This window comes from Papio anubis, chromosome 11 (assembly GCF_008728515.1).
Source record: "Papio anubis isolate 15944 chromosome 11, Panubis1.0, whole genome shotgun sequence".
NCBI lineage: Eukaryota > Metazoa > Chordata > Mammalia > Primates > Cercopithecidae > Papio > Papio anubis.
The window spans coordinates 47,544,227-47,557,399 of record NC_044986.1 but is presented as its reverse complement, the minus strand read 5'-3'; the positions used below and the strand labels follow the sequence as shown (position 1 = coordinate 47,557,399).

At 37.7% G+C, this 13,173-nt stretch overlaps 1 protein-coding gene across 2 annotated transcripts in view; it reads right to left on the bottom strand.

Annotated features, from left to right (window-relative positions):
* Positions 1 to 13,173, bottom strand: part of PRKG1 (protein kinase cGMP-dependent 1) — a 1,324,128-nt gene that overhangs the window by 870,679 nt on the left and 440,276 nt on the right. The gene's annotated exons all lie outside the window — the stretch shown is intronic.

Here is a 13,173-nt window from a genome sequence, read left to right as displayed (position 1 = left end):
CTAGTGGTGGCACCTAGGAAAATCCCTTAAATTTGAACTCAGTTTTCTTACCTATAAGGTAAATGTTTTAATACCTGTTTTGAAGTGCATGATGATGGAGAGAAATGGATGAGACTTCCAAATGATAAAGCAATATAGAGACTAAGTATAGTTAATACCATCTGTCTATTATGGGAGATGTATATGTTAGACTGTTAGACACTGTGTCTGAATATCCTGTTTCAAGTTATATAGTAGATGTTATTAATTTAAAACATTGTTTTATTTATAGCTCCCACACAATTGTCACTAAGATTAAGTCTACATTCACATAGTTCTATGTGAACACATAATATGCTCACCACCCTCACAGTGGGACCTGTAGATCACTAAAAGACCCCTATTGCTGGTGTCTAGCATTTTACAAAATCGGTCCTTCGGATTGAGTCATTATTTAAAAGCCAAATGCCTGGCAGGGGAACACTGTGATTTTCATCATTCATTATTCCTTTCATGTGGTTTTATTTCCCAGATTCTCATATTGAATGCCAGCCATATACTGGACTTTCCATCTGTGATCTTTAATCATTACAACAAAATCCTTTTATGTAGGAGGATCCCAAGGCTCCAAGAGGCTACTAGAAGCACCCAAGCTACTACATGGGGCAACCAGGATGCACACCATGTTTCATCTAATTTTAAAGCTCATACTCTTTTCTTTTATGTAAATAGTCTCATTTCTCAACCCTCTTAATAAGTTTAATGAGTCTACTCACTCATAGTATCCATTAAGCAACACATTCCCATTTATTTTACCCTGTTCTCAGATTAATAGAAAAAATTGTGGCTCTAGAACCAGGGATCTATCTAATTTCAGACTCCCTCCCCAACCATTTTAATAACTTTTTCCTATGTAGCTCTTTCAGAAGACATGCATCAAGAATCCACTGCGTGCTATATTCTCTTAGCTCATAATGTCCCAAGATCCATTTGGCTATTTTTATTTTTAGAAAATGTCTATACTGTAAAGAGGAGGATTTATCTTCTTCATGCCTCAACATCTGTCTTAAGCTATACATTCTATTTTCCGAGGTGGTGGTTATTCTAACTATTCAGACCTAGAAAGAGTGGTCATGCTCCCAGCAAGATATTGTGCAACCTTTGATAAATGTGATGAAAGGGACGTACTTAAAACACCCAGTGGAGGAGAAAGAAGTTAGAAACAGGAGAAGTAGACCTAGAAGATGTGATGATACAAGTGTAAAGAACAATCTGTATGTTTGCTGGATATGACCCTCGTCATCTTAAATGATTGTTATTATGTTCAACTTTGAGTGTTAGAAATATAGACGTAAAACTATAAGCAGACACCCTAAGGTACAAATGACTCGAGCTCTGCCCCGGTAGACCTTTTCTTCCCCAACCATTTTCCAGCGACTATTGCCACTTGGGCGATCTGCTGCAGTTGTCAGTACCAGGCAGTATTCCTTGAAATTCATTAGGAATTCACAAGGCACATTTCATTCATCTGTTGAAACATCTGTTGGACTATGCTGCTCAACTTCTTTGTGTACTTTAACTCCCTAAGCTTTCATTCTAAAATCTCTGAAGTTGCGTTTTTTTTTTTTTTTTTTTTCATTTCTTGGTTTTACAAATACCTGAAAGTAGAATTTATGCCCTTGTCTAAAAATAAAACATGAGAGTTGGTAACATCTGAAAACTTAAACTAGTTATGGTTATATTATCTAATTATTTTATGAAAATGAATTGCACGTATAATGTACACAAGCAAATAACAGGGATATTAATACATTTCAGTCTCACATTAGTCTGAACCATAAAAAGTTATCAGTTTAAAACTCTTTCAATAAGTATATAAAGACTAATGATAAAGATTTGAGGTTCTTTGTTCTCTTACAAAAATCAAACCTTGATTGCAGCATACTCCATTGTTGATTATCATATTCAAGGAGTCACCCTTTTTGGTACATGCGTCAAGCCTCTATTAAATCCATTACTGGTAAAGAGTGTTTTACCTAATTTTGCTGCCAAATGTCAATGTACGTACTAGAAGTGCACACTGTAAATATGAAAAAGTACATATAAAATGGCTATATTTTTCCATATGTGGTAAAAACATGTGGGCAGGCTTTTTTTGCTTATTGTTTTGTTTCTTCCAGAAAAAAAAGAGAAACAACATAACAAATTATTGTCATTAAAATATACTAAAAAATAGGAAAAAGGAGCTTCTAGTTTATGCCATTTAAATTGTCCTTCTTTCTGTGTTGTCTTAGGTTCCGTATTTGTCTATTGGGCAACTATTAATCAAAAAGCTAATTGTATTAACTATGTTTTCTGTATTCTTGTTGCACTGGCATTTGTAGCCTACCAATTGAGGATAGACTGCCCCTCTCAGAGCTGTCCAATTATTAAAAATAGCAAAGGCCTCAGCAGGGAGCATGCCTTTCATTTGCAAACTAACCAACCCAGAGCCCACACCTTTAACTATCTTCTTAAATTCTCACACAGCAAGCCAATATTCCTCCTGCCCTAAATCAACACAGGGCCAGTATCAGACAACTGAGGACTGCCTCTCAGAATTATTCAAACTAGCCAATTCAAGCCATTTGCCTTCTCCCGCCTTGTCCTTCCCATGGAAACTCCTACCCCTTCCCTGGGATCTCTTTGGCTACTTGACCAAACTGGCGCTTCCCCGTGTAGCCCTACGTGGTGTGGCATGCCCCTTTGTCTCGGAAAATGTAAGTGATAAATTCTTTATTCAATTACAAGGATCTCTCCATGTCATCATTTGGTCACTTCCATAAATTAAAATCCCATGGGTATAACCACTGATACACGTTCTCTTCACTCAATGTCATTGTCCAAAGCAGTTGCATCTGACAGGGAGCAGCTCACTCTCCCTTTCTCTCTCTCTCTTTTTAACATGTTTATTTCAGTCTAATTCACAACCACCACGACAATCCAGCTTAAGAACAACTCCAACACCACAAAAAAGATCTCTCATGCCCACTGCATTCAATTGCTGCTCCCATTCTCTGCGTGAGGCAACCATTGATCTGCTTTTTTGTCTAGATGTGTCTGCTTTGGATATTGCCAACACATAAAATTATATAATATGTAATCTTTTTCATGTGGCTTCTTTCCCTTAGTTAATGTTTTTGAGGTTCACCCATGTTGTAGTTCATTCATTCCTTTTCATTGTTAAATAGTACTCCATTGTATGGGCATAACATGTTTTGTTTTTCCACTCACTAGTTGATAGATATCTGAATTGTTTCCAGTTTTTGCCTATTAGAAGTGAAGTTGCTATAAATAGTTGTTTGCAACTCCTTATATGGACATATGTTTTTATTTCATATACATATTTAGGAGTGGAATTGGTTCTTTACTTAAGAAACTGCAAAACTGTTTATTGAAGAAACTATATCATTTTATATTTACACCAGTAGTAGTGTATGAGGGTTCTAGTTTCACCCACTGTCACTAACTATTGTATTGTTTGTCTTTTGTTTTTTGTTTTGTTTTGTTTTGTTTTGTGTTTTGAGACAAGATCTTGCTCTGTTACCTAGGCTGGAGTGCAGTGGTGCAATCTCAGCTCACTGCAGCCTCAACCTTCCAGGCTCAAGTAATCCTCCCACCTCTGCCTCCTGAGTAGCTGAGAACACAGGCATATGCCACCACAACCAGTTAATTTTTTCTTTAATGTTTTGTAGAGACGAGATCTTGCTATGTTGCCCAGGCTGGTCTGGAACTCCTGGGTTCAAGCAATCCTCCTGCCTCAGCCTCCAAAAGTGCTGAGGTTACAGGAATGAGCCACCATGCTTGGCTTTCTTTCTTTCTTTCTTTTTTTTTTTTTTTTTAATTGTAGCCATTCTCATAGCTAGTTTGGCTTTCAATAATTTGTTTATGATGTATGTAGCTTTGGAGGTCTTTGTGTCTATTCCACTCTGAGTTTGTTAAGATACTTGAAGGTTAAAATTCTTTTATCTAATTTATGAAGCTTATAACTATTTAGTTCAAATGCTTTTTTCTTACCCGTTTTCTTTCTTCTTCCTTTCTGGGACTGCTATTGTGTGTATATTGGTATGATGCTCCATGATATACTAAAGGTCTTTGAGACTCTGTCCCCCAGGCTGGAGTGCAATGGCACAATCTCGGCTCACTGCAAGCTCCGCTTCCCGGGTTCACGCCATTCTCCTGCCTCAGCCTCCTGAGTAGCTGGGACTACAGGCGCCCGCCACTACGTCTGGCTAATTTTCTTGTATTTTTAGTAGAGATGGGGTTTCACCGTGTTAGCCAGGATGGTCTCAATCTCCTGACCTCATGATCCGCCCACCTCGGCCTCCCAAAGTTCAGGGATTACAGGCATGAGCCACCGTGCCCGGCCCTTCATTTTCTTTTATATTCTTTTCTTCTTTCTATTTTTCTTCTTCTTCTGTTTTTTTTCTTCTATTCTTTTCTCCTTCTGTTTTTCAGGATAGATACTTTATATTGATCCATGTTCTTCCCTCTGCCATCTCGAAGCTGCTATTGAGCTGCTGTAGTGAATACTTCATTTAATCATACTTCTCAAATACAGAACTCCGATTTCTTTTGATAATTTGTCTATATTGATATTCTCTATTTGATGAGTCATTGCTGTCATACCTTAATTCTTTAAACATGATTTCTTTTAGTTCTTTGAACATAATCATAGCAGCTAATGTAAAGTTTCTGCCTGCAAAGTTTAACATCTGGGACTCTTAGAGTCAGTTTCTTTTTTTCTCAGTCTGGGCCACATTTTTCTCTTTCTTTATGTGTCTCATGATTTTTGTTTTAGTGAAAACTGGACCCTTTAGGTAATACAGTACAGCAAGTCTGGATTCTGGTTTTGTTAGTGGAGGTTGTTTACTTTGATATCTTATTGTTTGTAGTGATTTCTTCAGTAGCTTTTCTAGATTAAGTCAGTGCATTTTGCCTCCCCATGAGGGTGTTTATGTCACTGCTCAGTTTTTTAAAAAATCTTATTTTTATTTTAAAATTTGGCTTCTTAGTGATTACTGCTGTGTCAGAATAGGCTTAGTGGTCAACCAGTGATTGATCAGAGGTTGTGCTCAAACATGTTGAGCCAATAAGCTCTTACTTTTCCCAGTGGATCTGTGTGTCAGTTAGGGAACAAAGTTCAGACAGTTTAAATTACACTGGACCCTCTTGTGTTTCTGCACTGGAACGCAGTATCATGTCCAGCAAGGGATGTATAGATAGTTCTGTAGTCTCTTCTGCCTGTGAGTGCAAATTTGCACATGTGTACAAACTTTAAGACCTGTAGGGATGTATGAGCCCTCAATGCACACAATGGCTGTCTTATTCACTAGATCTCCCTGTTTAATTTTTGGTGAATCTGCCGTCCTGTTGTTTGTCCCAACCAGGACCATGATGTCAGGCTAGCTGAAGCATTGGCTTTTCCTGTTGGTTTGTTACCCAGATCACTATTGTTTCTGACAATGCACAGGGGCATGTGGTTTTTTCACTTTCTGCTCCAAACCAAATCAATCCTCTCTAGCAACTGAGTACTGGTTTTCACAGTATGCCCTTTCCTGGTAGAGTTACCACAGTGAAGTATTTGGAAATAATAAAAGAAGCCCCAGGCAAAAATGCTATATACTCATACTGACCTTACCCAGGGTTTGGCCATTTTTCTTAATAAATGTTTCTCGGCCGGGCGCGGTGGCTCAAGCCTGTAATCCCAGCACTTTGGGAGGCCGAGACGGGCGGATCACGAGGTCAGGAGATCGAGACCATCCTGGCTAACACAGTGAAACCCCGTCTCTACTAAAAATACAAAAAATTAGCCGGGCGTGGTGGCGGCGCCTGTAGTCCCAGCTACTCGGGAGGCTGAGGCAGGAGAATGGCGTGAACCCGGGAGGCGGAGCTTGCAGTGAGCCGAGATCGCGCCACTGCACTCCAACCTGGGTGACAGAGCGAGACTCCGCCTCAAAAAAAAAAAAAAAAAAAAAAATGTTTCTCAAATTTTTGTATGCCTATGGTCAATTTCCAGAGTAATGAAATGGTTGTTTTATCAGGTATTTGGAGGGTTTTTGAAATTTATTTTTGGGTGGAGGGCTTGCCAAGACCCTCCCTCCATCATTCTAGAAATCCCTATGCTTCTTTTTCATGGTTTCATCAAGATTTAGGGAAGCCATAAATGATTTTAAAATTCAACTTTCCAAGAAGCTAAACTTTGGCAAAAGAATGAGAAACAAGACCTGGGAATAAGAGTTAACTCTTTGAGGTTTTTTGAGATTGCCAGGATTAGTGATATTCCGAAATTACCTCGGTTAATAGAATTTGCCACAAGTTTTCAAGACAGTAAGAATTGATGGTGTCAATTTTAGCAGTTACATAACAAGGATGCATGGAAAACAGAAAGCTATTCAGATGCAATAGAAGTTCTAGCAGTCAGAAAGCAGCTAACTCAACATCAATTTTAGACGTCATCCTCTCAAAGAAGTTCTTCATTGCCCTCTCTTTAAGGGCATGTGCCATTAGCTTCTGTCTGTCTCTACTTTTACTGTGCTCTGTCCACCAGCTAATGGGGCTTTACTCATATTTGTTCCACTCCATGGATTCCATTAACTCATGACTTTTGGTGACTCATGGCATCTTTACTATTTTCTTTTTTATGTCTCTCTAATTCTTTGTCACCTGGTGTTTATGACATTCTTCATGCTGCACATCTAAGCTTTTCAGAAAAGAGGATCAAATTGAGTTTTATAGTACATGGCTCCTCAAAATTTAAGGTGAATATTAATCATCTGAAACCTTTGGTGAAATGGAAATTTTGATTCTGAAGTTCTGGGGTGAAGCTGGAGCTTCTCATAGGTAATACTAATGCTGCTGTTACATGGATCACACTTTCACTAGCAGGGCTCTAGTAAGCACCTAAAAGAGGATGCAGCTCTTGCAACAAGGTGCCATATAGGCCACAGACAAGCCTTTAGTCTGTGGTTCTTGCCAATGAATCCCCTATTAATCAGTCGTGTTCTGAGCCACAGGATTATATGGTACAAAGTTTAGTGACCTATGTATTAAAAGAAAACTTGGGAGGAATTTTTATAGGTAGTAGATATTCTATATATCCTACCCAGTACACATACATTTTGGTGATTTTGTGCTAAATGGTTCATGTTATATTTGCTGATCAAGGTAAGAACTCACCTTGGAACTTTGCTAGTATATGAAGGGTTGATGGACAAGTCTCCACAATTTCAAAATTTCTCAAGGAAGACTTAGCATCAGCGTTTGCTCACATGGTACTGTAGAGCTGTGAGTTTGCTTCTTTCTCTCTCATTCTGTTTATCTCTCTCTCTCCCTCTCTGTCTCTCACTTCCTCTCTTTCTGTATCTCTCTCCCTATTTTCATGTTTTCTTTGTTTTTCCTTTGCAATTGGATTTCTGAGTAAAACAATTTTAGATCATCAAATTAATTTATTCTTGGAGCTAATAGCTGTGGAGACATAAACAAACAATATTTTGAAATTCATAGGACTGGACTATGCAGGAAATAGCAACAAAGAAGCAAATATTCTAAATGAGCTTTAAAAACAATCACCAACCAACCAATCAGACAAACCTTGAGATTAGGTGAGACAGGAAGAAATGAAAAGTAAGAATAACAAAGGTAAAAGAGAAATACTCAAAAAAAGAAAGTCATATGGCAGACCTCCTACTTGCTCTCTTTACTCCCCAGCCTGTTTACTGTAAGTCCACCTTGTACAAATCACCTGTAGTTTTATACGTGTTCACAATGAGAATGTATGAAACAAAACAAAAAAAAGCAACAGAAGGTGACATGGATGACAAACATGCATATGAATACTTATATATATATGTGTGTGTGTGTGTGTGTCACACACACATACATATATTTTTGTCTTTTGGAAATGGAAATAAATTCAGAGTATTCTGTATCTATTTTTGTCTACTTAATTGGATATCAAGTTCTCTGTATTTTCAGGTTAATTTGAATACTTTGCATACTATTTAGTACCTATCCATTTTAGTGATATCTATCTCTCTATCTGTAGCAATCTATTTGTCTATATGTCTATCACCATAGTAGATAATGCTCTTTTATGTTTTAATTAATTAAAGACAGACAACAATGGGTCAAACATTGTCCTACTGCTTATAGAAAGGACTCATTCTTATTCATCTCCATTTCCCTGGTGCCTAATGCAGTGCTTGAGTACATATCTAACCCTAACCCAGTATGGGTCTGACTCCTCTAAGTCTTTTGTTTGTTTGTTTGTTTATTTTTATTTATTTTGAGACCGAGTGTTGCTCTGTCGCCCAGGCTGGAGTATAGTGGCATGATCTCGGCTCCCTGCAACCTCCGCCTCCCAGGTTCAAGCAATTCTCCTGCCTCAGGCTCCCTAGTAGTTGGAGTTACAGGTGGGTGTGCATTTCCACATCTGGTTAATTTTTGTACTTTTTAGTAGAGATAGGATTTCACCATGTTAGCCAGGCTGGTCTCAAACTTCTGACCTCAGGTAATCTGCCCACCTTGGTCTCCCAAAGTCCTGGGATTTCAGGCATGAGCCACCGGGCCCAGCTGCCTTTTGGTCATTTATAAAACAAGGAGCCTATACAGGATGGTCTCTTCTCCATTATATTTAAAATGCAGATTTATTTTGAAGGTTAAAGAATATTGAGAATTAGCCTACGGAATTGTCGTGAAAAACACATCCACCTAAAGTGTCCATTTTCTGCTGACATATGGCTGGAAGACAGATGCAAATGATAGGCATTTCCTCTAAAACCTCAAAGCCAGAAACATATATCCTGTCTATGTCCCGTGATCAGTAGGTATAAGACTGGCATGTTTTCTTTGGAATCCAGAAAGCATTTGGAACCACGCTGGGCTTGGCAGAAGCTGAAACTAGCCAAGGCCTGATTCTGATCATTTACAGCTGCTTCCCAGTCTGTTGTCATCATACCAGACTCTAATGAACCCCAAGCCAGGCCTCCCTGCTGTGGCTTCCGAAAAGGGTGGAGGCAGCAACTCCTTTATTAAATCAGCCTTCCAGTTAGTGCATGGGAATATTGTTGCTGGAGTGCTCTTATCAACTGAAAAAACTAAAGAAAATCTCTCCCACCATGTCAACTGGCTTGATTACGAGACAATATTGATCTCATTTGGATAAATGCAAAAATACAAAGTAGCAGAGCCGTACTTTTTAATAGATAATGGTAGTTACATGAAAGAAAAAACATTGATTACCGAGTTATGTACACATTTTCTTCACAACTGGAACAATTTAATTAAGCACAATCTATTAGGGTAATGATCAAAAACATTAATAGGTTGCATTTCAGCATATTCCTAAAGAGATTACTATAAAGACTAAAATAAAATATCACATAATTTTCAGAATATGATCATGAATTTGATATATAGTTCTAGGAGTTAAACAAAGAAAATCAAATCTATGAGGTAATCTTTTCAAAATCTCAAGAAATACAGCATCTAACAAAATACCTGATATGTAGCAGGGGCCAGGACAAACGATTTATGAAGAAGGAAGGGAGAAAGGAAAGATGAGAGGAAAGGAAGGAGGGAGGGGTGTATTCTGTTCAGAAACTTTAAAGAGTAAGTAGAATATTAAAGAATCAATCAGGAAAATGATTTTTAAATTGTATATCCACATTCCTTATAGTAATATGGGGTTGAACTGTTATAGAACAAAACATCAGGGAAAATAATCTCTCTGGGGCATTAAAAGAGGGAATTAATTCTTGACTTCACTAGAAGGATCTATTTGCTATTGTGACTAGTCTAATGTATCAGGAAAAGAAGCAATATGGTATCATCTTAAAGCACCCTTGAAATTTAAACACTAAGATAGATCAATTTAGAGAAACATGGAGGACTTTCATCACCTATTAATAACAACAAAATTTTAGTAGGGGTTGAGTAACTATTCCACAGTTATTCTTATTTTAATGTTTCATGGCAGATGACAAAAAGTACCTATATGGGAATATGTTGTAAACATGATCACATAGATCTAATCAACGCTACCCTCTGAAGCAGTCTTGCAAGAAGACAGTTAATTTTAGGCAACAGTTCAAATCATTTCAACACAGGTACCTATTAAGATTATAATGCCATAGTTGCCTTTCCTTTTTAAAATAAAATCTAAAAAGTTCTTGAAATAATTTTTCTTTTAAATTACTTCTTTAAAAAAATATTAGAAAGGTATCATATTTGAAAGATCTGTAATTCATAAGACAAAATATATAAAATATATGTGGAAAAAATATAACATGAATATAGATATTCATGTATATATAAATAAAATGAATGACACTCTAGAATGGTCCAAGGAGAACTGAATTCAACTTTGGTGTAGAGATAGCTATGTGACCCCTGGATAACGTTTGCTTTCTGGGCTTCAAACTCTTTAATGTTAAAATTAAGAGGGGGCAGAGTATGTTTTATCTTAGGCATTTTCCAACAATAAAATGCCAGAGTCTCAAATATCTGCAATTTGATATTTCAATTTAGGTACCATAATAGTCCAAAAGGCACAGAAGAGTCTTTGTATTATTTTTGGAAAGCATGGTCTCAGGACAATTGCAGCATGCATGACACAGCTCCAAATGTAGCAAACATAATATGGTAGTATAATTTAATACGATGATCATAGTTCCATTTATGCCCTATTTTTACCCTAAGTAAAATTACTATTGATTTATTTCTAGAATCTGCTTTTGGTCAACATATTTTAAATAAAAAATAATCACAGAAGATTAAATATTCCAGTGACCTCTGTGAACTATGTCCTAAAATATTCATCTTACCCTTCCAGATAAATCCTCAGGAGGGTTGGAATAATACTGCGATAGCCATCATAATATAGATATTGCTTTTTTATATTATTAATTGGTAATTGTTATTCATATTTAGGTATATCAATATATTGAGATCATTACAAGGAACATTTTCTCAAAAATGGAAAAATAAATTCAATCCCTTTGAATTACTTAAGTAGATAAGAACCACTGAGAGTCTTTATGGTGAACAGAAGGTTTTGTAGGAAGAAATCTGGAGATAAAAAATCATCAGAATGAACCAGAAATAGGGAAAAGGAGACAGAATAGATGCCTATTTTTGGAAAAATGAGGAACAAGGAAGACAAAGAGATATGAAGAAAGCGAATATCTCTTCTTCAACATTATTAGAAAGACGGTAGGCTATCGTTTTAAATATACAATTGCAACTGCAAGAATGCAATTTATATTCTCAATGTGAAATTCTGAAGTCATTATTAAGAGAAAGAGATTGCATAACTACTGAAGCTCAGGCTAGAAAGTCAGACTATCAAGTATGCTGATCAACCTGGTGTCACTTTGGAAAATCTCTTCTTCATGTGGAAAGAAGCAAGATGCCACACACTTTATTTGAATAGAGAAATATAACTCTGCTTGAATAGGGCATGAATATTCTGTCTTCTCTCAGATCTTTGGGTTATTCACTAGTCAAACCACTATTATTTGGCTTCTATAAGTAAGGAACTGGTACATTGGTGTTTTTAGGGTTAGCCTCTCAAATCTTTTTTCAGAGAAAAAAAAAAACTATTTCAATGGAGATCAAGTGCTGTATATTTTGTAAAAACATCTTCACTCTCCAATCACCCTCCCTCAAACCAGAAGCAGTGTCTGAATAATTCCTTTAGTAAATTCTAACCTAGCCCAGTTTTGATCAAAGGTAAAGGCAATCATGACATTGTGGTACCTCCACTAGATGGCAGCAGCAGGCACCCGTGAAGTGCCGGGTCACCAGGGGTTTAAAAAACAAAAAAAAAGAAACTTAAAAAGGAAAGGCAGGAGAATTTCAGCAGCAGAATCTCAGACAGAGACCTGGAAACATACAAGATTCAAGATGAAAAAGAACAGGAACAAGGGACTAGAAACAGAAAACAATCACTAGAACTTGTGCTGTTACGGCTGTTGAAGTTGGAGCTGACAAAGTATGTGAAGAGTCCCCCAAGTCTGGCCAAATTCATTCTGCCCTGTGTGGAGAAGCTGGCTGGAGACGGGACATGCTTAGCAGGACTTCTCTGAATTGCTGCAAAGCAGAGGGGATGGGGCCGGCTACTGGCCCATGAAAGCACGTGAATAATCAATGTAGGCACAGCTTTTCTCCCCTCTGTATTACCCATCATGCTAAATGTCTAGGACTCACCTATCTGTGGCATCCCATGGACTCCCCTTTCTTACAGAAACCTCACAGTGCAATCCTTTCCTAACTACAGAATTTGGATCTCTTACCCAAACCAGAACACTTTGGAGTGAAACTATTGTGGTTAATAATCATGCCTGAACATCAAGCACAACTTAGGTTGTTTGGGCAAATAGAGATGTGTGGAGATCCAGTTCCTCACTTTCCTTCATGACAACTTTTAAAGCTCTCAGAGCCCTGGTAAGTAGATGAACTGAACTTGCCTTTTCATTATCTCTTCTCCACTCAAGGGTGCCTGGCACAGAATAAGCAAACACTCTATAAATAGAGCTTGTGGAGCAAATGAGTAATGGTGGCTGATGCTGTGTTAGCATCTTCAAAAGACATTTGGTCCAATCTCCAAATTGTATGATTTTACAAATGTGGAAAACTAAGATTCAGAGAAGTTAAGTGACTTGTTCAGTATCAATATAGCAGTAAGTAGCAGAAACAGGCTAGCTCCTGACTCCTACACACATATTTTTCTGTATCAGTGTTTCAATAGGGATCTTAGAATGAGTGGGCAACACAAACCAAACTAACAATTCAGCATCTTTGCCCTGTGTGAGTCAAGAACTTAAAGGAAGAATACATTACAAATCATTCATCCAAGAGGAGACATTATGACATGATGCTCTGGAGGGGGCACCAAAGCAAGTGTGCAGGAGACAGACATGGAGAAGAGATAACAAAAAGGTGAGTTCAGTTCATCTACTTACCAGGGCTATGAGCACCTGAATAGCTGCCATGAAGAAAAGCAAGGAACTGGGGAAAGTGACTCTCCAGGCAGAGGTGACCTGGAAAGACTATGACCTATCTAAAAGGTATGGGGGCCAGGCACAGTGCCTCACTCTTGTAATCCCAGCACTCTAGGAGGCCAAGGCAAGAGGGTCACTTGAGGCCAGGTGT